This window comes from Haemaphysalis longicornis, unplaced genomic scaffold (assembly GCF_048455015.1).
Source record: "Haemaphysalis longicornis isolate Haplotype H1 unplaced genomic scaffold, Haemaphysalis longicornis Haplotype H1 scaffold_10, whole genome shotgun sequence".
Lineage (NCBI taxonomy): Eukaryota > Metazoa > Arthropoda > Arachnida > Ixodida > Ixodidae > Haemaphysalis > Haemaphysalis longicornis.
In genome coordinates, this window is record NW_027526204.1 from 71,060,558 (window position 1) to 71,083,522 (window position 22,965).

The following is a 22,965-nucleotide window of genomic DNA, read 5'->3' on the forward strand; positions in this document are numbered from 1 at the left end:
ACTTTGGATTTCAGCTAATCGCGCGTTGGCAGAGACGGCAATGGTAACCAGGTTTTATATGTCCAGGCTGCGCGGAGACCGGACAGCTTCCCTGAATCAGCTGTACGAGGTTGGACAGAGGCGTCGGCGCAAGAAAAAGGCAGAGGCTGCAGCCCTTGCGCTCAACGAAAAATCCCGCTTTTCGATTGAACTTCCGTCTCCGGATTACTCCGCAGCGGCGACGCAGTGCCTTGGTTCCTTTCTTAAGCGGGCACACTCCACTGTACGCGCTATATGTTGACGTCAAAAAGCGGAATATAAAGTTACAAAACACTGACACTCAGCGGGGGCTGAGTGTGATATAAGGCGTTGTGCTGCAGAGCCCGAGGAGGCGGGTTCGATTCCCAGCCGCGGTGGCCGCTTTTCTGGTGGAGGCGAAAGGCGAAAACGCCTGGTGCGAGATTAATCCGGAGCCCTACATTACGGCGCGACTCATAGCCAAGGCGTAGCATATCGGCGCGTTAAAACCGCACGATCAGCTCAAATCTTTCAAAAAATTGACTTTACCCAAGAGGCTAGAACAACAGATAAGATGTTCGGCGGCTATGCGGGCCACATTTTCTGCGTCAAACTGACTCGTATACGAAAGACATCGGAAAGCTGTCCGCTGGCTTTCGGAGCCTCTTTTCACGAGAAACGGCGTTGCATCGCTCGGAGCAGAGCGTAGAGTCACTGCGGGGTGCTCGACTCGAAAGAACGCATCTCTTTTCGCGCACTGGATACACTGTATCCAGACGCGTTTGATGTAGTACTGCTGCGCTGCTGCCGCTGTCATTGGCGACAAATGCGTCCGTGTCGCTCCCCTCTGCGAGCGCTCGCTTTCCCCGCGTCATGTGACGGAGACGTGAAGTCTCTGGATGAACGAACCCCCACCGGGGCAGATGAGGGGAGGGCGACCGTGTCTTCAAACGGAAAGGGAGACAACCGGGGGAGGAGAAGGGGTCCTTCTAAGCAGGAAACCCGGCTCCACTTGCGGCAGCGTCGGGAACGAACGAGTGGATGTGCGGTGGTTTTCAGCACTGAGCAACCTGGACTCTCGGCAGCCGTTTTCGGAGAAAGTTCTATGTCACTGGCCTTATGTGTCATCAGCTCAGAAGGCGACTACGCAACGCTTACGCTTCGTGCGGGTGACCAACTTATTAAACGCCACACCAAAAGCCTCCACCCACCGCGGTGGCTCAGTGGCTAAGGTGTTGTGCTGCTGAGCACGAGGTCGCGGGTTCGATTCCCGGCCGCGGCGGCGGCCGCTTTTCTGATGGAGGCGAAAAGCAAAAATGCCCGTGTGTACGAGATTTCGGCGCGCGTTAAAGATCCCCAGGGGGTCAAAATTAATCCGGAGCCCTCCCCTACGGCGCGCCTCATCGCCTGCGTTGCGTCGGCGCGTTAAACCCTACAATCGATCAATCAACCAAAAGCCTCGATTGGCCGTCACTGAAATTGAATGTTTAGTGCTTCAGCGCTGGGCATACCGGTCTGCTGCAACTTTTCTTCATTCGGTGCTTTCTCTCTTTTGCCCATTTTTCCTTTCAATGGGAAACTAGGCTGTGGTATGGTTAGCCTTCCTTCATTTCTTCCTTTCTTCCTTCACTTCCCGCCGTACGTTTTGGACAGAAATATGATGATGATGGGGGGTGGTGATGATGATGATGATAGCGGTGGCATGTTTCTTTCTCCACTCCCTGTTCTTGCCGTGCGGCATGCGGCAAGAACAAGGTAAGCGAAGAAAGCAGGAAAGTGAGGGTGAGAAGGGGTATGAAAATCACACGGTGAGGAAAGCGGGTCTAGCCTATAGGTAGTGATGTATTCCAGTTTCACGCAGAAAGTTCAGTGACGACCTGCAATATCCGTCTTCCTGCAGTTGCAGTTCATCCAATTTATTCTACCCGAGATCAGCGTCTCCGAACACATTTATTTATTTATTTATTTCAAACACTGTTAGCCCCTTTTCCGCCTGGTACAGGGTGGCAGGATTCACACATTCCATCGACACATCAAGCAAGGAAACTAGATTATGTTTTCTTCCTCAGTATACGATACTAAATAATCTAGTCGAATTGAGTGGACACGCCTCCGAATTTCACCGGTGAGGGCGCCAAGTAGAGAAACAAACGTCTTTTGAGTTATTTGGAGCGCTTTAAACAACGCCCCCCCCCTTAACACACACACACACACACAGACACACTCTCTCTCTTTCTCTCTTTCTCTCTCTCTCTCTCTCTCTCTCTCTCTCTCGCTGTCATACACACACACTCACACACTGTCACTCACTCACTCACTCTCTCACTCACTCTCACACTCTCTCTCTCTCTCTCTCTCTCACTTCAGAGGATGCTAGCTAGTTTCCTTCCTTTAAACGCCGCGCTGCTCCATATAACTGCAGTTATCCCAATTTCAGTGCGTTTTCTTCTACGCCTGGAACCTACTTCGGTCCACTTGTACACAAACCGCTTGTTCGCATTGCTACTTAGTTAATATTGAAACGCATCCGTGTTTACATTTGCTTTCACCCCAGCGAAAGGCGAGCGGCCCTTACATGTTCCGTTTTGCGTCCGTGTCGCTTTAAAGGGGCCCTGCAGCACTTCCGATAAACGCTTTCACTCTTTGCTTCGCGTCTGGAAGCACTGCGAAAGCCATTGTTACCGCCAGCCGGGAGCGGCACTGCGTTGTTTGATCGCCGCAGTAGATGCGCTTTCCGCTTCTGCTTTACTTTTGTGGCCTTCTTTTTAAAGCGGCTATCGAATGCATTCATTGCTGCAACTGAAGGAAACATGATGTAAAAACAGCGCGGTAGGACGAAATACACGGGAAAGAAACCAGACAGGACGAGCGCTCGTCCTGTCTCGTTTCTTTCCCGTGTATTTCGTCCTACCGTGCTGTTTTTTACATCATGTCGACGTACCAACTCGCCCAACTTTCCATCCTAACCGAAGAAAAGTCGGCCAATAGCCGCTACCCCGCTGTGATGACGCAATTCGAGCGCTCGAAGAACGCCAACACCGGAAGAGAGAGAAAAATCTTTTGAGCAAGTTCCCAAGTTAGTTGTCTGATGGGCACAGAGCAGTAATTTTGGGATGAGGTACTTTCCCTAGTCTAAGCACTGGATGTGTTAGCTAACTACGTTGTGCAAGAATTTAAGACTTCGAAAAAGAGTTGGAAAAAGTGTTGCAGGATCCCTTTAATGGAGGATCGGAGTAACAGGTGGCATTGCTGCAAGTGTTGAAAAATCTTCATTTCGCCGTGTATAGATTGGGTGCTCGCATTACAAGTTGACAGGCACTAGGATGTCGCTCTGTCGTGTGTGGTCTCGGCGCGTCCACTCAGCGGTCCTCTGGCATTGTTGTTTCGCTTTTGTTTCGCGTTATTTAATCGTTTTGTTCGAATTCTCTCTTATTTCGAAGTTTTTCACTGTACTAATTGTAGTGCAGAAAGAACAAACGTCCTCGCTTTTAAGTACTGCGTCGCCTCAACGAGACATCACTGTACATAAAAAAAAAAAAAAAACACCGTTGGGGAAGAGGTCCAGTAGTTCGTTATGAGCGTTCGCGAAGTCGGCCAATACGGACGCAGCCAGGGCTCAGAAAATTGCACCAATTAAAAAAAACAAAAAGAGAAAAGGCGGCCTTTTTACGACCGTCCTCGTTACGCCGGCTCTCCTCATCTTCTCAAAGGCCCTAAATCCACACCCGTGTCTGCCGCTGCTGCCGTCAAGGTCGGCCGGAGGGCGCCAGGCTCAACAGTTGGTGGCCCGTCGTCGGCTGCCTGGCGGTGATTTACGGCCGGGCCTCCTATCGTCTCTTCTTCCCCGCTCTTGGCCTGAGCGCCACACCCCTCACCACCTTACTCCGCCATCCTCGAGGAGCTCTCTGAACAAACGGACCTTCGCCGATAGGGGGCGCTTGGATACACAGTCTCCACATAAGTGATTGCGTAGTATGCGCGCTCTCGTTGCCTGCTTTCTTCTCGGCTTACCTTCTTTACTCCTGTATTTGTTTACCGCACCACACTTGCGCGTTTCTTCCCGCGTTTCGAAACTCGCATCCGTTCCCCTGATGGAGTCGTCTGCCTTTTCCAAGTTGCCACAAAGTATTCAGAAACTATAAGAGGGGTTCGGGGGGCTTGATATACGGATAAAGCTAGCCGTCCTATATCTCAGTCAGAGATGCTGCTCATACGCCGCGGCCACCACCGGTGCGGCTAATTGCGCCGCCGACGATAATGGAAGAAACGAAAGGCAGAAACTGAGCTCAGGGAATGTGGACGCTGCAGGCATTCTTCCTAGCTCGGACTCTGTTCTCAAGTTTGGGTCGCTCACTTTCCCCGCTCTTCTTCTTATTCTCGCGTATATAATTCGTTCTGTCTCGGCGAGTCGGCCATGCGTGTAGGTTGCGTCATCTGTTCGCTGGGTGTACATAGTGGCGCCGTAAATCACTTTCTCCAGCGCGCATTAGGACTTTTCTTGGCTGGGGAGGAGGAGGAGGGGCAGTGTTGGGTCCCTCCCTCCCTGCCCTCTCATTCCCACACGCGCCGTCTTTACTTTGGCTTGATTTATACGTCTCTTAACTGTCGCACTCGCTGCACCGTGGGAACTTTCCACTGCTCCAGTTGAAAGAGGGACCTTGTCTCAGCACTGCTCTCAGGAGGTACTACGCGAACGTTCTTCGAGTCACGCAGTAGGGCATACAGCGCTGTGAATAGTGTTTTGCAGTCGTGTCCTTCGCAGCCTTTGAAACCGTGTCAGGCTGGCTTTGTGTCTACGGTCTGCGGTATCGCTGGGGCAGGTATCGGCGGCTAGATTATAGGCCTAAGCTACGGTTTGTAAGGTTTAGGCAACCCTCCAAGCGATCAGCCTACGCGGACTTAAAGCAATGTTATAGCGCCCACAGCTCGGCGATAGGTTCGTTGCATTAGACTCCTGAGCGGTGAAAGCTTCGTGAGTCTGGGGATTACTGTAACCTCTCTATACAGTTCGCCATTTTTATAGTATCATAACGAAACCTTCGGGCCAGGAACTTAGAAGCGATGCTTCATTCAACCAGGTACGATTTCCTCACTATGTGCTGCTGTTGCGAATAGGAAAAACTTCGAATAAAGCACGAATTCAAATGAAAGGATTTCGTTTACCTTGAAGTTTATTAGAAAAAGAAAACGTTTTTATAAACGTTTCGGCAAACATTTCTTGTTTTTATGAAAACGTCGTTGCATTTAAAAACTCTCTTGGTCGAAGTCAGTTCATACTTATTGTCGTGCGTTTTCCCGACCAGACGGGCTTCCATCCCAACTGTTGATTACATTGGGTACTGAAAATAAAAACATTCCGTTTACAAAGGTACCCTGTTTGTAAAGATGGCAGCACCATACGTGAGTCCGTCCAAATCCACCACTCCTCCGAAATTGCCGCGCCGCGGTTTCCTTGGCTGAAGTCCTTGATGTTTTTTTTTTAGCGATCATAAAAGTTCCCTCATCTTTCTCGCAATTCTCAAATTTACTGAACGAACTAGTTTAAATCGGTATAAATTGGAATCACTAAGTTAGCATGCCGAATTGTTTCGGTGTCTGCGCTTGTGCCACGCGGTGGTGTAGCCCCGAGCACATCAGGATGGCTAGGTTCCGCTGTCTCACCCTTCCAAAGACGCTCCTCTCCGTTTTCTTTCTGCCGGCGCACGGCCGGGCTACAGCGGTGGCGTCCGCCGCTCTAGCGCGGCCGTGGTGCTGCGTTCGCAGGTAACGGCTGGCAGAATCTCTCGTTTCGGTCTATGTAGAGCCACGTGTGTGAATTCAAGTGACGTTACACGGGCAATGCTGTTGCTGTAATTTAAAGCTTTGCCTTCCAACCACCCTCACAGCGTGGATTGGAGACTTTTTTTTTTTTTCATTTTCTTTTTCAATGTCGCACCATTAACCCCGTCGAAGTGGGTTCGTGATGGAGGAGGCCATGTTTTATGACCTTTAGTTTCCCCTCTGACCCCTTCGGCGCACCTGCTTCTTTCTACATCAGAGATCTTAGTTTCATTTCCCTTTCTCTACGGATACACGTTCCCTTTAATTTACCACTTTCTCGCTGCGGGCGGTTCCTACCTCTCTCCCTCTCCACGCACTTGTATTTTTACATCGGCCCGCGTCTCTGTTTTCAGGCGAGTCGGGGCATCTTCGCTATTCGGCCGTTCGCCGATAATTGCCGCGCTGTAAAGGCCGCGAGGATTCCTCCCGCCCGTCTATATATAACGGACGCACGCCCACGGAATTCGTGCCGCTAAGTCAGCGCTCTGGCGAGAACGCCCGTTTGACCTGCCGGTGGTTCGATAAATAAGGGGCGCCTCTTGCGTGGGTGGTGCGGCGGGCTGTTGTGCACGAAAGTTTGCACGCAGCGATGCGCTTTGCGCTTAGAACTTTGCCGTATTTTCGTGGGTATAAATTTAGGGCGGTTGAAAATGGAAAAAAAAAAAAAAATTGAAGTGCCATCTTTTGCTGATTTGATATAGGCACGTGAACGCGGATCCGTTTCAAAGCGGATAGTCTTTCTTGGGCAAATCAAATTTGGTCTGTCTTTTAGAAAGTTTATTTGACAATACGCACAAAGCCTTAAACTACAAACACGGGTCTCGGAAAGTTTATGTACAAAGCCTTCAGGTATTTACACTGACAATTGCCAGCGCTAGTGTCACTAGATAAGATACAGAGTACCATCACTACAGTGAACTAGAATGTCTTGATCCAGTGGCGCGAACGGGAGCGCTTTGCAGCGTTCGGGCTGAAGCAAAGCGCGTCTACCGCCGCCAGGGGCGCCACTGCGCCTTCTTCGAAAACGGTACCGCGGTTGCACGGGCCGTTCCTTGGGGCGCTCGCCAGCTATTGCCGCTGCCGTTTTTTACTGTGGTACAGTAATTAACCTTTATGGAAGAAAGATGCTCACTTTTGTTGTCCCTGTACTTTTCTAAGAACGTTTTGTTGCTTATCAGACCCGTTTGAGCCATCGGGCAACGGCTACAAACAAATCGTCTGCTAGCGGCGCAGACGATACGAGCGGATGTGCGATACGTTGGCGGCGCGCGGTCGGACAAACTCTCCGTCTGTTTATGGCTGAGGCCGGCCTTTCATTTTCTGCGTGTTTTACGTTTCCGTGATGTTCCACAGAAGCAAGAGGTATACAATCGTCAGGAATATAGTTATTGCGAGTGCTGTCGAATAGAGGTTGGCCAGGCCGGGTACGCGATGTCAAAACGAAGGACGGACACCTATTGCTTTGCTCCGGGTTGTCACAGTGGTTACCCTGCAGGTGCTCCCAAGGCGTCTTTGTTCGCCGCTCCTTTGGACGATGAACTGTGCAAAAAGTGGGGACAAAATTTGGGAAGACTGGACAAACTCTTGACCATATCTTCAGCCGTTGGTGAGCGCCACTTTGAGCCCGAGTGCTTATTGCGTGATTACATCCACGTAATAAACGGCTGTAAAGTGCGACTTGTACGCGGGAAGCTGTCACTGGCTCCAGGTGCTGTACCTACCATCCTGCCTGACTGTGCTTCGAATTCTGCGCGGAGCATGCACGCGGAAGCCGCAAAGGAAAAGGCGGACAAGAGTTTCAGTTTCGGCAGCCAGCAAGCAAGCTGAAGAGCCGAAAAAGATGAGGTGCACCAGCCACAACACGAGGCTCTCTCTCCGCAGTGCTCATCAAATGAAGTCGCAAGTTCTGTGGAATGATGCTTTCACAATGAGCCATCTTCAAGAAGTCAAGCTTCCTTCAAAGCTCTGGTGCCGGCTAAATTGTGCCGACGATCGAAACGTTCGTTTCGCTATACGACATCGATACGAAAAAAAAAAAAAGCTAGACATTTTCACGAGAAATCTGTGCTCTTCTATCCACATGACGACAAAGTGTCGTCGCAAACATTCTTTTCGTGGTGTGTTATGCGGAAGCCGTGACATATATTCCCTAGCTGTTGCGAACAGTGTGCTGCAAGAAGCTGACAGCAGTTCGGCCTGCAAAGGGGCCATGACGACTAGGAGGTTTAGTGATGTATTACACGTGCTAACACAGAAGCTGCGATCTCAAACGACACATTTGGAGACGCTGCCTTCAGCACTAAGTGCCTGGGGAAAGTTTCCTCTGAAGGTAATTTGTTTATTGTAAACTTTGCTGCTGAGAAAATCAGCCGGGTGCTACTGGACGCGTGAATACTGGGTATAATTTGCTTTTGTAGAGTGAAATTCACAAGTAGGTTCATGCCGGGACTTTATTACAGTAAATATAAAAAGTAAATCCATTCGTAAAGAATTAAACATAGCAGTTGTCCGCCGGCAGCACATCGAACGCGTACGCTCGCATCGATCGTCTGCGCAGGTAGCAGACGACACCAAACAACTCGATTTATAGCCGTTTCCCTACAGCTCAAACGGGCAGATTTGCAACAAAACGTTCCTAGCAAGGTACGGAAATGCCAGACGCGAGTAGCATTTTTTTTTTAAGGGTTAATTACTACCCAACATCGGAACAGCGACAGCCTGCCGCGGCGGCGCCTTTCGAAGATGGCGCAGCAGCGCCACCTGGTGTTTTCTACACAGAAGAGCACGCCCCTTCCTCGCCGTTCGCGCCACTAGATCATTCTAGTTCACTATAACCATCACTGAGGCACGGAAGTGGGCAACGGCGGCCATTTTGGTGTTTATCAGTGTTGCCGGATTGCCGCTTCTGCGGCCTCACCGCTAACTTTGACTGGGTCACCTGTAAACAACACTGCCCAAGAGGCAGCAACACTGGCATATTCGGACACACTTCCGCAGCTGAAATGATGCGAAGCGCGTAATCTTTGATTCGCGTTCGGAACGAGTCCAGTCGTGCGCAGCCGCAGAACAGGGAGGACAAGCTCAGACTATCACAGTTGACCGACACAAAACGCAGAAACAAAATGGCGGCGCCCAAGAACCGTCGCAGTGTAAACAACTGCCGCGTGATGCGAACTGACCAGTGATGGCGGCGGCACGGAACAATAGGAGAAAAGAGTGCCGATAGTCTGTAACCTTATCTAGTGACACTAGCCAGCACAATCACGTTAACTATGTACAGCAGGCGGTATGCTATTGTATATCAACCACACATATAGCTATGCACAAGGATTGATTGATTGATTAAGCACGAAGTCGCGGGTTCGATTCCCGGCCGCGGCGGCCGCTTTTCTGATGGAGGCGAAAAGCAAAAACGCCCGTGTGTACGAGATTTCGGCGCGCGTTAAAGATCCCCAGGTGGCCAAAATTAATCCGGAGCCCTCCACTACGGCGTGCCTCATCGCCTGCGTTGCGTCGGCGCGTTAAACCCCACAATCAATTGATTGATTGATTGATTGATTGATTGATTGATTGATTGATTGATTGATTGATTGATTGATGGATGGATGGATGGATGGATGGATGGATGGATGGATGGATTGATTGATTGATTGTACGGTTTAACGCGCCGACGCAACGCAGGCGATGAGGCGCGCCGTAGTGGAGGGCTCCGGATTAATTTTGACCACCTGGGGATCTTTAACGTGCGCCGAAATCTAGTGCACACGGGCGGTTTTGCTGTTCGCCTCCATCAGAAAGCGGCCGCCGCGGCCGGGAATCGTACTCGCGGCTATGCACAAGGAGAATTGGAATACATGTCACAGGAGAGCATAAATTATGTCACACTGGTCTGAACGTTAGGGCCACACCCCCTTTTCTGCACAGAGAAAAAAAAAAAAAACACATGGCCGCTGCCTGAGGAACTTCTCCCCCCCACACATAAAAAAAGCTCCTCCGACAGGCAAGAGAGTCCTTGTCTCTCACTCGGTTCAGTTGTCAGGCCAAAATTTGATAGAACGCTGGAATAAGGACTAGATGTCGGCAAAACTGTTCGAAACTACTCGAACCGATGACATAACGGGGGGTGCACGGTTAACCCTAATCTCAACTCCCCCGTTCTCGATTTCGGAACGGGAGACTGAACTCCAGGGGAAGCGTAGTACAACCGAATAGACGTGGGCTTAATTTTCGCGATATACAGGGTGGTGCGACGTTAATTGGAACACATAAAAAAAATTCCTCAGTGAACCGCCGCTCTGTTCGCGCTCAAACTTCACACGAAGGCCGCATTGTGTGGTCTATTTTGTTTTACACCGGGAACAACGACGGTACTTTCCTCTTTATTCTGAAAATAAATAAAACGATTTTCGCCTATGTGAAAATGGCGGCTGATTTGGACGTGCGAGTCAGCGCAAGTTTATCTTGGAACGACGGCGCCACCTGGGGTATTCATAGCGAAACTCACTTTTGGGATTCACGGTAGGAAGGAGCCGAATGGTGCAGAAGACGATGAGAAAATGCACCTAGGAAGGAGCCAAATGAGCTAGCAGACGATCAGATAAACCGCTTTCACATTTTCTGATCGTCTGCTGCACCATTTGACTCTTTCCTACCGTGAATCCCGAACGTGCGTTTCGCTCTGAATACCCCAGGTGGCGCCGTCGTTCCAAGATCAACTTGCGCTGACTCGCACGTCCAAATCAGCCGCCATTTTCCCATAGGCGAAAATCGTTTTTATTTATTTTCAGAATAAAGAGGTAAGTTCCGTCGTTGTTCCTCCCTGTGTCAAACAAAATAGACCACAAAATGCGACCTTCTGAGCTGTGTTCGCTTTTTTTTTCGATTTCATTCAGAAGAACCATTAACCCTACAGCTTTTTTGTTTAATCTTCATGATTGGTTGCGCGAGATTGTGCTGGTGGCTGTGCTAGATTTCAAGGTGATCGAAGAGTGAGCGAAACCCAGGAAGCCTAGAAACAGAGCGGTACGTGCTTGCGAGACATGTATACTGGTCCAGAGCTCAATACATTTAGATGATGTCGTGCCGTTAAGTACGCACTCGAAGCGGCGGGCGAGGGAAAAACCGAAAGCGCCATTTCAACCTGTTTTGTGTCGACGAAATTCCCGTTGGTCTTCGGTATCCGCGTCAGTCGCAGAATGGATGGCCATTTCTTGTCTGCCAGGTACGATAAAAGAAGAACGGCCGTATTTTTCAACGGACAACTTAGTTATCCCGTTGCGACACTTTTCTTTTCTTTTTTTCTTTCTTTCGGGGCACGCCTCGAATATCTCGCATGCAAGGTCGCCCGCGTCACAGCTCGGGCATATAGGAAGTCGGGTCTGGTCGCTGTATACAGGCGGAAGAACCGACTCTCGCGACCTTGTTATCCGTCACTATTATCAGCCGTTTCCATCTGGCGACCTTGTGCGGAACGACGTCGTCTGACGGTGACCAGCCTACCCCCAAGTATATGGGACCCCACATGCCAAGTACTCCGCCAAACCGCTCATCACCAATACGAACGAAGTGCGTTTTTTCTTTCTTTATTTACGACGGAATCCGCAGCGGATGATGGCCGCTACCCGGAGGCGTCATTCTGTTTCGGATGCTATACAGAAGTGAAAGCACCTAGCGTCATCTACTGGTTCGCTCTTACAGCGACACGTTTTTGACCGTTTGCTAAAGAGCACCCGCCGTTCGCCGTTCGAACGATGTAGCTTTAAGAAAGGGGGAAAAAAAAAACTTATTGGCTTTGAGGTGGTCGTTTTTTCTAATGCAAAGGCATGGGTTCGATCACCCGCTATCATAAGCGTATGCGTTCTTTTTTTTTTTTTTTTTTTTCAAGTAGCGCGATTTTTTAGTACAAATGTTCCGAATGAATACTTGTACCCATTTTATCATGAATAACAGCAGTTCGGTATGTTTTAAATTACTTATGTACAGCGCGTAGCCTAACACCGCGTTTAATTTATGATTTGCGTCATGCAGGAAGGGCCGATTCTGTACGGTTGAGGAAACGGAAAGCCGCGGCCCGGAGCTGCCGTCTAATGGGAGCGCCGCACCGCGCAGCGCGACGATCGTCTGCTCCGCTTATAATAGCAGACGACTATACGCGTCGCACCACGCAGACGAACCGAATGCGCCGTGACGCATTCCGATCGTCTGCACGGTGTCGTCTGTTTGCGCATTCGTCCTTCCATGCTCACATGCTCGCAAGAGAGCTTACATGGGGCTCCGTTTTTGGTTTCCATTCGGGGAAGACCTCGACTCGTTCTTGGCGGTTCCGCGAGAACAAGGCGAGGAGTCATAACTCACCAGTCTTGTACACCGGAAACAATTACGACGGCCTTCCGTGGTATAGCGGGCACTCCTCGACACGGCGCACACATGTGGGGTTACGCCTCGGAGCGCTGGTCGCTGTATTCTTTTTCTCGTTCTGCTGGGATGCTGATGACTTTGAGGAACGATGAATTGGGGGCGCGGACGCAGCTGACAGCTTGCGTCGTTGACGCATGCGGAACTGTCAGCGCCCTCGTTGACGGGGCATTGCTGATGCGACTTTGTAAGTCGACTGCATCGCGTCTTAAATGTGTCGATATTAATTTCCCTTTGGGCGCGCTTCGAGTATACGCTGGGAGTGAGATATACGGCTTGCAAATGTATCATTCTTGTTAGATCGCAGCGAAGAGGTCGTCGCAGCAGCGATCTTTTCGCGGTCTGTCTGCGAATAGCGGTCGTTGAGCCGTTGACTCGGCCCGGAAGGGTCGCTCGAGCAAGCGAACGCGCTTCCCGGTTGGCTGCTGACTCACGTCTCGCAGTGCGATCATCATACGTGAATAAGTGCCTGTAAAACGATGTCGCCAGGGCTCCGAAAAAGGGAAAAGAAACATGCTGTTTGGTTTCAAGTACGTGATGACCCAAACCTCGATGCAGGGTATACCAATTCGTGGTAATTGGTGACGACGCGCGCACTAAACGATTAATTAGCTGACATCATAAACATCTACTTTTTGGAAGTTGTCACTCGTGTCCCCTTAAGGAAATGATAAATGTAAGCGTCGTACGTGCAAACTTATTTAGGCCGCAGACGTGGCGCCCATGCCATCATTTCGAGCTTTGAAAAGTAGGAACGCGTTGACTCAAAAGTGCAACGCTACTTGTCTGGAACGTATTTCATCTTCCTTATCAACTCGGAACCGTTTTACCAGCGAAAAAGGACAGGGCTAGTGATTGTCCTGTTTGCTTCTGTCTAGCTCCCTGTCTTTTTTTCGCTGGTAAAATGATTCTACCCCAACTGTCAGCCTTAACTCTTATCAGCTCATCACCTTCAATAATTTGCTGAAGCCGCACGCGTTTCTTTTTTTTTCAATGTTCCTCAATTCGACCGACAACCAAATCTCGCACACTGTTTTTCTTTTTTCGCGGGTATATTCACCATTCGCCCAGGTGCGATCTTTTACCATACAAAACAGATTAAAATTCTTAAAGGAGCCATGAAGAGAAAATACAAGTTTGGTTCATTAGAAAGGCTGCTTTGTCTTGATAAAAGTGATACCGATTTTATCGCAAACTTCAAAAAAATAACGGAGATATTAAAGAAAACGTGTGGAGCTGTGGCGACTCGCTATCCGGTTTTCGGCAACTTTTCTATGACGTCACAGAATCTTGTTTGGGCGATTGACGGCGGTCTAACTAATCAATCGTGAGGACACGGGACTGGACGATTGTAGTGGGGCCACTAGTTCCGTTTGATCGAATAACTTTAATGCTAACGTGTACCTAACCCACTGAAAATTGCGCTTTTAGTGCCGGCCCATATGACGTCATTCGCGCCGATAACACGTCACTGTGGCGCGAAATTTGAAAGTCCTTAATTCTTGCGTTTTCATCGGTTAAAAAACGTATTTCGTGGACGGAATGAAGCTGAGTGAGGTACTGAAGTCCAACGAATTAAGAGCACCTTGCCTATTGTACTTAAGTTTGACAGGGAACAAATCGACATTTTATTGTTAAACAGACATGGCATTTTAAATCTATTTTTAGGCGATAAAATGTGATTTCGCTGGTGCGAATACGATGTGTTTTCTTTTTCGAATACTGTAAAACTCGGAATACTGGTATGGTGGATGTATGCGATCGTAATTCTTTTTTTTTTTTTTTTGCACTCGGTTTGTGTGTTGCTGTTCATGTATAAGTATTTTTATTACTGTACACTGTATGTACTCATGTCGTGCCGCCAAATTGATTGTATTTTATTTTATGGTTTTATATTGCTATGACATATGAAAAAGGTGTATTTTTCAGTGCGTTTTTTGCATAAACCCTCTTAGCGCACACGCCGTTCATTGCTGGACGGGGGCAAGGGCCCTGTCAAGCTGCTTCTTGCAGCTTTTTTCCTTGCCCCGTCGATGTACCTTTTTACGTCGATGTAACTATGAGCGAAATAAACTTTTGATTTGGTTTGATTGGATAACTCTTTAAAGTTAAACGAAGTTGCAGTTTCTTTTCATGGACCGGTTAAATACACATGTTCGCACACGCACGCACGCGAAATACCTCTGTTAAACACTCAATATGCGTGGAATTCCGCGCGCTCCTCGAACGTGCTGGGCCGGACAGGAACCATTTTTTCTTCGTCAGTGGCGTCGGAATGTGTCATCCACGGGAGGTTGCGTAAGATGGGCGTTTCGTTCGTAGTAGCAGGGGTCATAAAGCAAATGGCAAGAAGTCCGGGGAGGGAAAAGGAGGGACGATCCTATAAACGCGGCGATTAGTCGTGCCTCTTCAGGCCGCGACAGTATATAGGCCGTGCTCCGAGGCGTGTAGTACGCCGCTGATGATCCAAGACTCTGCCTCGGCTACACCGTGTATACGAAAACTCCTTTAGTTTCGCTCGACCTCTCTTGTCCTTCGCCTCTTGGTTTTTTCCACTGTCTTTCTTATTTGTGTTAGTTTCCCTTGAAGAAAATGTCTGCTTGCGCGGATCAGATTGAACGCCTCCTGTAAGAGGGCTTTCCAGGAAACAACCACGCGTCCGCGTGCGCGCACAAAGACGAAAACACAGCGTGTCCGACTGGAGCAGGTGCCGGCGGTTGTTCATCGACGGGGCGGCGGGCACAGATGTGCCGTAGAGACCATAAATTAATAACAGGCTGACCCCGCGGTTACCCGTGGTGGCTTTTGAAGACCGGAGCTAAATGTGTCCGGTCGTGCACTTCGGAGGTGCGTGGCTAGTTCGCGAGTACAACGGAAAAAAAGTAAATAGAGTAAATACAAGCAAAACAGAACTGAGGTCATTCTCATGCTTAGTTTTTTTTTCTTTTATCATCGGCAGGTTGTTGTCAGGCACACCGAAGCATCGCTTCCTCTCTTTAAAAGACGATAAGGCTTCTTGGGCTGCTTAGGCCCGAAAATGTCTCCGCCTGTATGTGTGTCTGTCTGTATTCTTGTCCCTCCATTTAGCCTTGCCTGCCAAAGTTTAAAAAAAAAAAACGTTGCTTCAGCGACAGGTTTATAAAGTAAGAACGACTGACCAAGCAACAATGGGCGCAACTTGAGACTATAAACCGAGAAGCTATGCGCACCATCACGGCACTTCCTCGTCTTACCCCGATACCCGTCTTACAGGAACACGCCCAGCTCAATACTATAACGGAGCTTATAAACCAGCGCGAAGAAGGAAGGAAGCTCAAGCGTTTGTACATTCCAGTGGTCGCAGCGCTTCATTCACATTTTTGTCATGCGTCCCCCGTCACTTCAACCTCAGACGATCTTCCACCATGGCGGTACACGACAATGACAACGAATAAGACGACGAAGCTTCGTCGCCGTGACCAGCCAGCGCCAACATCCCATACCACAGTCCCTGAAGGCCACTGCGTACTGTACACAGACGCAGCTCTTCTGCCGGACGGAGGACGGACTGCTTTCGTCAGTGCCACGCACCCGGAAATGAAAGGCTCGCGCTGTTACGCTACCGACACTCCGGACCCGCTGCTACTGGAGCTCCAGGCTGTTCATGACGCAGTCAATGCTGCAAGTGCACTCCATAACATCACGGAGGTGCATATATATACAGACTCGCTCAGTGCTGTGAAGCATCTGAAGCAAGTAAAGAAGACACCTCTGATCTGCCAGCAGATTCACAGCCTCCACAGAACATCAGAGCTAACGATCCGTGTACATTGGGTACAGGGGCACGGTCGCAATATACTGAATCAATTAGCGGACCATATTTCCCACTCTTCTTCCCCCCCTGAGTCCTCCCCTAGCCCCCTTCCTTGTGATCCGTGCTCCCGTCTTTTAGCCCGGAAATCTCTCCTGAGAACACTCTTAATCTGGTTCCACGTAAGATCCACTTAGTAACTGGAACTTTTTTGCAAAAAAGTTCCAGTTATATAATTGGAACCGTGTTCCACATATCCTGAAAATTAAGTGGAACAGTGCACCACATATTTTTGCAACTAAATTATGTGGATCGGTGTTCCAAATAAAAGTATGCGGATCACTGTTCCAAATAAAAGGGTAGTTTAAGTTACTGGAACATTGATCCATGTAAAATGATTATGGAATTTATCCGGTGCGCCGTTCCAGGTACCTTCAGACCAGCTGTTTATATAAAACGATGTTCCTATAGGCATTGGGAAGCTGTCCTGGGACTCCACTTTTCCAATATTTCTGCTTTCCTGTCGGTATACACCGAGGCCATATGCCAGGCTGGCGGATGCATTGGTATCAGCAGGAAACCGCAAGCACCATTTTAACACAGCCTTGATATATGACCCGCAGTGATACCAACAATTGGAAAGCAGAAACCACCGCAGCAGTGTGGTCCCTGACAGTTCCCAACAGTTGCCTATCGGAGCACAGTTCTGTATAAAAGTTGGTCTGAGGCACCTAGAGCGGCACACCCTCTTTGGCTTCACCCGCAGAATCCTGTGCTGGGTTTTAGCTGCATATAAAAGAAACAATATACTTGCATTAAAATTTGCATTGCATTGCATAAAAATACTTGCATTAAACGCACGAAACAAACTATTATGACTCATACACTGCTTTTCAACATACTATACAACTTTATTGGGTGTTAGTATTCATACATTTCAGATTTTAATAGCTGTCTATTTTAAATTGCACAGAAAATGACCAACGTACAAGGAATAAATACCATAACGATAACACTAGGCTCCAAGTGGCATTTTGACATATTCACTTTTACTCAAAAACATGGTCAATAAAGACGGTATTAGGGTCGACTGCTTCATAAATAAATAGCCGTGTGCGTCTACAGCGGCACTGACACAGACATTATACAACAGTGAGCATCAAATATGCTGTCTTATCAGATAAACCAAGGTAATTCAAAGGCGGAATTACTCATTGCGCTTGCCATACTGTGTTTACGCATAACTGTTTGGGAAAATGCAGTTTGCTATTAAATTGTAGGGAAAGGCCTAAAAACAAGCCATAAACGGTTGTATTATCAGAAACCTACAACAGTGCAGTGCAAGAGTTTAGGAAAACAACGCTCGAGCCAAGATTAACGATAAAACATTTTGGCACGAGAGGTCACATGCGGCAGTATGCCACAATTAAAACATGATTATTAAAGATAGTAGTTTCCTGACACCAGACGTAAGTGTAACATCAAGCTATTTGTAGGCAAAATAGACTTTATGAGCGTCCTGAAAAGGCCTTTGACTTAAGGCACGTTACTTGACCAAACAATTTGTAGTTGTTCAAAATATTTCATCCCCGAAAATCTCGTGAAAGCCAGCGTGAATATTATATAATTTTGCAAACCAGGTAGCTGTAAGCATGTTACACATATTAAAATTTAACAAGCAGACTAAATATATACGCCATCAATTCAAGCGGGAACAAGTCAGACATCCTTAAGAAGCAAACAAGCCAGCGTTGAATCATACAGGGGACCAGTTTTACAAAGCAGACTTGAAAGCATTTTTTCCGGCCTCAACGTTTTACCTTAGGTAAAATTCACAGTTGCGTGCTATAAAAACCCTCCCGTCTTGCTGTCAGTGTAATTGTGACCAAATCCCTGCTTCCGCCAAGCAAGAAATCCAACTTTGTTCAAAGGAGAAGACTTGTTCAAGCCAAATAAGCACATTTTAAATTCTTCTACGGCATGGGTGTCAGCTCACTTGCAGTACTAAAATTTATTAATGAAGGCGCAAGCTATCTGCGTAAATAAGCACTGTCACTTTTGCATCAGCAGCAGCACTGCCACGAAAAAAAATCTCATGAGCTACACTTGAATAATAGGACGTTACAATGCGGTGCCATGAACTACATTAACACCCACTATAGATTCAAAGACAGCCTGCGCATTGTGCCAATGATGAAAAATAAGGTACGACTTCAGTGTTCAGTTGACATGAAACTTGCATGTGCCAGTAACTTAAACCTCTTCATCTGATTTCACCCCCTTCATGCCTTTCATCTGACCTCCTTCATGCCTTTCAAGAGATACTTTAACCTCTACCAATAATTTAAAATCCCAAGTAGAGCTGAACACTTCAAGTATTTCAACAAAGACTCCAACTTAAATGACACCAGGCCACTGTCAAATTTTTCATGCTTTCCAAGAACTCCCAGCAAAAGTCCCAAGAACTCTTCAAAGGCACACAACCATAAGAACATGATGACACGATGAAAAAGATGACATATGCGGCGAAGAGGATAACCACATCCTGAAGTGACAATGCAGGCGGCGAATCTGTGATGTGTTTCTTGCGGGCAATATTGATGGCGCCAGTCCCTTCTCTCAGAATAACCGGGCCTCGAGAAGACTTACTGCTCACCTCATGTACCTTCAAGGAAACAAGAATATTTTGTTACATGGTTGCTTTAAATGAGTGAGTTGCTTAGGCCCTTTCATAACACAGTAATTGATTTGAAATCAGTGATTTCTTGCGTTTTTTTCTGGGAGTGCTGCTAAAGGTGAAAGTGCGCTAAACAATATCACCACAGACAATCAATGAAATTGCCCTGATTCTGGAAAGTATCCCACCTTGCTGCCTCGGTATCCTGAATATAAGGTTTTTTATCCTTGAGAGGTTTCGTTTATTAAATAAATCAAATAATAATTACTATAATCACCTTTCGGCATTATATTTTACACACCTTCTCTCTGCAAAAAATGTTCTCTGTACTGTATAATGTGCTCTCTCGAATGCTGTAGTGAGGCTGGCTTAATATAACTTACAGCTAAACGATGTTTCTACCGCAAAGAAATAAATCGCCAGTCATAGGAAATCATAAATATCGCACTGTGGCAGACATTTTTGGAGGAATTAGTTCCACCTAAAATATTTCCCTCTCGATATGTATTACCTCCATGGTTCGTAGTGGTATGAGGCAGAAGTTGAGCTGACTAATGCTGAACTAGGCTGTTGCACAATTTTCTTATAAATCACAACTATAGCACATTTTCTTGCAGACGACACTTTCTGTGCTCTAAACAATTCCCTTAAAAAATTGCCCCTTAGTTAACCACCTGTCAAAATCCAATGCAAGCATTACTCATGCTACGGTTGTATTTGGGAGTATTATTGGTGCTACGGGCGTATTAAAAGCGGGAAATTTAAATCGTAATTTGCCACCGTATTGTTGTAGCAGCAACAACGATGGGCGTGTCCGTGGTGCTGGGAAATCACAGCAACAACTCTCAAGGTGTAAAAGCTAAATATTTACAAAACTTAAATACAAAATAGTGTTTTTTTTTGGCCACTGTTGGAGCATCCGTAGTAGGTGGAATGTGAACACAATGGTCAATATTGGCGTTCACAATAACTTGTTAACAGTGAGATTTTATTAGGATGAACAGGCCCAGAAATTGAGTCCCGCAAAAACAAAATGCCAGCTTACCCAACCAAAATTATGACCCGGGTGTTTCTGCCAGGGACGTCTCAAAGTGCACTTCCAGGAAAGTTTCGCTAACGTGTTCCGAAAAGCTCCTACTGTCACCTTGAGCCACAGACCAAGCTGTCACTGAAAAGAAGTTCAAGTTTCAAACCATTAGTTACAAAGAAACTACCTAAAAACGCGCCATGAAAGACCCGAAAATGGCAGTGCGTACTTACTTGTAGAATGCAATGATTTCATCCCGTGCAAGAGCTTTAATGTGTTGCCTTCTGATGATACACTTCCAAGAAGGGGTCCAAATACAATTAAAATGGCCATATGCATTCCTTGTACAGCTGTTTTAGGTCTATCTTCACCCTATTGCCTAGAAAATAAACAGTACAAAAATATCAGACAATAAATTTATGCCTTGCTTTACCCAGGGAGCACGAGAAAATATTGAACAATGTTTGATTCGTTCCACGAAAGTCGAATGTCTTTTTTACAGCGGAAGCCCTGATAATCTTTTCTTGCTCAACAATTTGAGATATAAAAATATTTGAACATACTTTAAGCTCACCTGTCCTTGGTCTATGCGAACAGGTGAATATCTGCACAATATGCACGACTCAAAAGGTACTCTTTTGTGGCTTATGAGCTCCACAGGGCATTCATAATCCGCCGCACTCTCCCCGACGACCCTTCAGCATGCCGAAGATGTCTTCAGCCAGTAAATGCCACAGCCATGATTTCGCAGGAGCATGTAAAGAATGGAAATATTTTTGTTTTCATTTTTTTTGCAGAGAAACAAAAACATTTGTCACAACCTATCAGTGGAGGGCCAAATGTCTCCACAGTCAGCCACAGACTCTTTCTGAACAGGTCATAGAGTATGAATACAGAATGTAGCAATCTGCTTTGCAGTATAATTTCTACGTTCAAAGGAGAACAAAAATGGATTAATGTTTGGTGCACATCATGATTCAACAACTTTGCACCTGAGCGTTTCGAAAATTATTCCAACTCTCTAGCTGCCACTGAAATTGATAGTATAAAATAGCAGGAATGAATTATTTTTAAACATACTTTGTGACGTTAAAACTTCTAATAGTCCACACGTGAGCTTTATGGGCAATTATTCTGAGGTCTCAGGTTACCACTGACATTGACAGCATAGAAACGGCTCCACACTTTCTGCGTGTTTCCACCTGACTTCTCCTCCACAAAAGGAACGTTTTGTTACTACGCTGCTGCTCAGACAACCACTTTCCCTTGCATTTCACTACACGTCAGGGAGCCAACTAAAGTTGACTAGTGTAAATAGACCATCTGAATTCATCGAAGGCATTGGAAGAAACGGGGAACAACTACACACACAGCACAGATAAACGTAAGCAGTGCTGCCGCCAACGTCTTGAACGCACATCAACATTAGGCGGAATAGCGTGATTAGCACAGTAAATGTATGGCTCTCAGAAGACCAACACAACGCAATTAACACGGAAGTTTGGAAATACCGATAAGGCTAAAGACAGACGCTCCTACAAACAAGCCGTGCAGTGTGTGCGCGCGAGACAATAGCGTGCGACTAACTCGAGAAGATTCAGCACTGCTGACAGGTACAGCAACCGTCAATATACAACTAAGCAACACCACACCATAAGGGGACATGCAGACTCGAGAAATGCGCGCACCAGCAACTTTCTAAATAGCACTAGCTAACGTATGCAGTCAAACGTTTCTCGCATCGTACAGGCAGCGGAGCGGCACGTTTATCGGACGCAGTGATGAACAAGTCAATGAACAACAACCGTTACCAGAACATAAATAAGCAGCACTGACCTTTTTTGCGCCTCCCTGCAAAACTTCACTTCGTCGAACAGTAAATACAGCCCGAGGACATGAAGAAATCCGCAGTTTCACGCCACAACCAAACTGGTAACCGTTCCCGCCAGTCTGACCGACAGTTCATTTAGTACATCAGGCGCATAACGCGAGCAATAAAGAACACCGCTATAGAAGGCCACTGGTGGCGCTGCATGCGGACGAACAAAAACTAGCTTGCAAAAACGTTGAGACGTAGGGGCGCTGCTGTCGTTAAAAGTGTTAACGCAGTCCCGTTTTTCCCTCATCGTCGTTGTACCCGTTGCCGTCCCACTATACCATGCATCAACGCAAGCGGCGCTGCCTTGCGGCTGTCAACGCATGCGCACGGCATGCCGCACTGAAGTGGCGGTCGTTTCGTAATGGTTTCGGCCAACTTTTTCTTCCTCTGTGCCTTGGGCGATGCACGCCGTGGCCAGTGACCAGTCCGCGGAAGAGATCACAAGCTCGGCACCCGTGATCGCTTATATTTGCTTCGGAAAATGGGAGTAGGCCTCTAAGCGGACGTCTACGCGGCTCTGAGGCTGGAACAAAGAGCTCAGATATTAGCCAATTTAACACGTTAGTTGGGCTAAAGTTGTTTCTCGCCGCGGGCCGTGAGCGCGTGCGGTATGTGTGCATAAACTTCGATGACAGCTTTATTTCGTTCTTTGCACTGAAAACAAAACGACGCTTCTTTATTGACTGCGTTCTCTTGACAACAAGTCTTCCCAATACCAAAAATATATACTGCGACGCTCTTTGATATCCACGTTATAGAAAACTACTTCCGTATAGTGAATCCAGTGTGATTACTCGCTAATAAGCGAGTTATAATACACCTTCCCGTTTTCCAGCAGTTTGTCTTCATGAACACCAATAGTGCAGGAAAAGAGCAACGGGGGGACCAGGAGGAGAAGGCAGGTCATTCGGTGAACTTGAATTACTATGGCAAGTAACAAGATTAGGGTAACACTGCGAATTCTCGCGATACTGCAATGCATAATTTGAAATAAGAATGACATTTCAGTATAAATATATACAATGTAAGGCAGATGCCGCGGGGTAGATTTAGTTCTCCGGGTTCTGTGTCGTTCTCCTCCTGCAAAGAGGCTTTCGTTTTTGCTTGTGAAAATTAATAGCCGGGACGAGACTAAATACAAAAACGAACTTCTTAGCATATAACTGCATGCGTAGCATGATGTGTGCGGTGTAAAACGTGACGCAGTCGGTTACCATTATGTATGTACCCCATCACAATATAAGTAACGTGGACTAAGTACCATTGAGCGCGTACTACACCACAGCGAGATGATGACTGAGTGTTGAACAAAAACTGCCGTTTCTGCGAAACTTTGTAAACCAAATGCATAAAATGTAATG

The 22,965-nt window shown here is 47.3% G+C and overlaps 1 protein-coding gene and 1 long non-coding RNA gene across 4 annotated transcripts in view; one reads left to right on the top strand and one right to left on the bottom strand.

Moving 5' to 3' along the window:
* Window positions 1–22,965, top strand: part of Adamts-a (ADAM metallopeptidase with thrombospondin type 1 motif A) — a 379,948-nt gene that overhangs the window by 154,283 nt on the left and 202,700 nt on the right. The gene's annotated exons all lie outside the window — the stretch shown is intronic.
* LOC144158730 (uncharacterized) lies at window positions 18,005–20,124 on the bottom strand. The gene is made up of 3 exons (XR_013320178.1): window positions 19,959–20,124; window positions 19,744–19,866; window positions 18,005–18,686 (listed from the first exon to the last, which is right to left on the bottom strand). It is a non-coding gene; the product is annotated as an uncharacterized LOC144158730 (long non-coding RNA).